Below are 3,561 nucleotides of genomic sequence, written 5' to 3' on the forward strand. Positions count from 1 at the left end.
ATCTTGTGGTTAAATGGAAATAGGTTAAATTTTTTATATTTCCGCTGCTATACCTTAGCCTAATTTCTAACAGAATATGCTCATAATGGATGCCTCCTTATACACCACAACACAATGGTGTATCAGAAAGGAGAAATCGCACCTTACTAGATATGGTATGATCCATGATAAGCACCGCTTCTCTTCCAAAATCATTCTGGGGCTATGCCTTAGAAACTGCCCTATTTACCTTAAACTGAGTTCCAACCAAATCCGCCAGTTCCACACCATTCGAACTATTCATTGGTAGAAAACCCATCTTCTCCTTCATGAGAATATGGGGATGTTCAGCATGCGTCAAACGTATTGTGTCAGATAAATTAGATCTCAAATCTGACAAGTGTTTCTTCATTGGATACCCAAAGAAAACCGTGGGATATTACTTTTATCATCCAGATAATCAGAAAGTAATAGTATCCAAACACGCAGTGTTTCTAGAGAAAGAGTTTCCGGAAGAGACACAAAATGGAAGCGTAATTGAACTTGAGGAAGTTCAAGAGGAATCATATGTTGAAAACGCGGAAGAAGTTGAACCCAAACCCGTTTCACTAGATGAAACACAAGTGTCATATCCCACTCGTAGGTCTCAAAGAGTTCGTGAACTCCCAATTAGATATGGTTTTCTAGTGGGAGATAACGAACTGGTTCCCGTGTGAAACGATGAACCCGAAACCTACGAAGAAGCTCTTGCTAGTCCAAAATCTAAAGCATGGCTTGAAGCCATGAATTCTGAAATGGACTCCATGTATACTAACCAAGTGTGGACTTTGGTTGATCCACCCGAAGGGATAAAACCCATTGGGTGCAGGTGGATCTTCAAGAAGAAGACAGATATGGATGGAAAGGTTAGTACCTACAAAGCTAGGTTAGTAGCGAAAGGATATCGTCAAAAGCAAGGAGTTGACTATGACGAGACTTTCTCTCCAGTAGCCATGTTCAAATCCATCAGAATATTGCTTGCAATTCCCGCTTATTTTGACTATGAGATTTGGCAAATGGATGTGAAAACAGCTTTCCTAAATGGAAACCTGCTTGAGGATGTATACATGATGCAACCTTAAGGTTTCACGTCGAAGGATACAACCAAGGTTTGCAAACTTCAAAGGTCCATTTATGGACTCAAGCAAGCATCTAGAAGCTGGAACAAACGTTTTGATGAAACCATAAAACAATTTGGTTTCGAATAAAACTCTGAAGAGGCTTGTGTTTACAAGAAGACAAGTGGGAGCTCATTGGTTTTCTTGGTACTATATGTTGATGATATACTACTTATGGGAAACTGATGCGAGTAAAAAGAGCAAATTTATGACGACAATCATTCATGGAAAAGAGCTTCAAAGTCCTAGTTTTCAACCAGAAATGGAAGAAACAGCCAGAAATTATAGTTCAAGCAGGAATCTTCACAAACAGCCTCTCAGTAGAACAGAACAGCTTAAACAACAGCATTAATGGGTCATTTGGAAGGAAAACGGATAAACACACGGGTCGAGAAAGATACAGGAGAGAGAAAAAGAAGAAAAAAACATGGAAAGTAAGACAGCTTTCCATCTTGCACCAAGTGTAGGAGGATTGTTTACTTGTCCTTACTTTTACCTTTTTGTGACTTTTTGCCCTTGTAATTAGGGTTGATGTAAGGGGAGTATAAATAGGAGGAATGTTTTTATGATAGGTATCTCGGCATTACCACCACCATTAGCTTATATATATTCTGTTTTTATTTTCCGTTAGAAGAATGTTTTTGGGAAGAACATGCTGTTCACTCATGACAATGAGTGAGTAGTTCTTCTACAGGCCTAGCCAGCCATTTAGACGACGACTGTAAGTATCTCTTATCAATGAATGAAGTATTTTTTTTATCCATGATTGAGTATTATTAGCATGCTTTAAAGAATAGATTACGATCGAGTCTATTTGATAGTTACCGAGGATGACATGACAGTGCTCCGACGTAACGGACACAGCTAATCGGCATATGTTGTAGTGGACAGATACGAAAACCACCACATATTGGGGTTTCTTTATGAATTCTCTCTGTTGCTTAATGCTTGTTTGTATGTTAGCACAAGGATACTTGGTTAATATTACTTACTTAGTATCTTTGGAAATGGGACACCGGACCTTAGTGACCATAGAGAGAGAGACCCAACTCATGGATATAAATTGATATCATTCAGCGGTAAAAGTTAGGCACAGTTGTTTGTTAGGCGTATGGCTAGATCTGTGCTTGTTTATCTTGAATTCATTCGTCTTACTTTCATATTACTTTCCGTTTAAGTCTTTTATGTTAAGATCTCACACACCATTCAACCAAATTAAGAATCTAACACTTAAGGTAACCTATTCTTCTCACTAGAGAACAATCCCTATGGAATACGACACTTGGTCTTACCAAATACCACAGACGACCTAGTACACTTGCTAGCGTCCACATTTTACACACCAAGTTTTTGGCGCCGTTGCCGGGGATTGTTTAAACTTAAGTTTTGAAGAATACGTATGCTTATTTTGTTACCTGTTAACCATCTGTTTATCTAGTCTTTGGTTTTTCGGTTTCTAGTTTTGTATGCGAAGAGCAGGTGTTCCTATCCTTCCTATAGATGTGGAAATAGATAGAACATACAGAAGAAGGAGAAGAATACTTAGGCAAGCTAGACGCATCAGAATGGATTGCGAGGTCGAAATGCCAAACGACGATAGACAGAATGAGAACCATGAGGAGAGTCATGGTGAAAATGAAAATAATAATAATGGTAACTAGAGACTGCGGATGAAGGATTACTCTAGGCCATCTACGGAGGGTCATTCATCGTGCATCATCTTACCAGAGGAAGGCAATCGAATGTTCGAAGTGAAAGCGTCAATGGTTCAGATGCTACAAACAGCTGTGTAGTTCGAAAGATATCCAAACGAAGATCCAAATGCCCACATCCAAGACTTTGTCACCATGTGCAACACATTCCGGACCCAAAGAAATGATAGTGATGAGGTTATCTGACTCAAACTGTTCCCCTTTTCCTTGAAGGATAAGGCGAGGAATTGGTTGAAGAATTTACAACCAGGATCTATCACGAACTGGGAGGAGATGGCTACCATATTCTTAATGAAATATTTCCCGCCCAGACAAGCAATCAAGTTGAGGAATGAAGTTTCTCATTTTTTTTCAAAAGGAGGATGAATCCTTATCTGAAGCATGGGAAAGATACAAAGAATTGTTAAGAAGAGTACCAAATCATGGAATACCCATGTGCATACAAAATACAAATTGAATCAGTTGCCAATGGGAACCCCGAGGAACTGGAACCTCAAGCATTGTATGAGTTAATAGAGAGAGTGGTCAACACCATTTACAACTGGCACTCGGTGAGAGCTGATGGAAAGAGAGTCATGAATACTGCAAACAGTGAGGCAATCAGCAAATTATCTTCACAAATGGAACAACTGGTCAAAATAATGGGGAAGATGAACGTCTCAGCAGTCAACACGCAACCTTCTGCTCCGATGGAGATACTATCACCCGATGGT

General features: G+C 39.4%; 1 non-coding gene across 1 annotated transcript; it reads right to left on the minus strand.

Moving 5' to 3' along the window:
- Positions 1-3,169: 3,169 nt before the first annotated feature.
- Positions 3,170-3,277, minus strand: LOC136225227 (small nucleolar RNA R71). The gene has a single exon (XR_010686953.1). It is a non-coding gene; the product is annotated as a small nucleolar RNA R71 (small nucleolar RNA).
- Between the last annotated feature and the right edge of the window lie 284 nt (positions 3,278-3,561).

This window comes from Euphorbia lathyris, chromosome 3 (genome assembly GCF_963576675.1).
Source record: "Euphorbia lathyris chromosome 3, ddEupLath1.1, whole genome shotgun sequence".
NCBI classification, from domain to species: domain Eukaryota; kingdom Viridiplantae; phylum Streptophyta; class Magnoliopsida; order Malpighiales; family Euphorbiaceae; genus Euphorbia; species Euphorbia lathyris.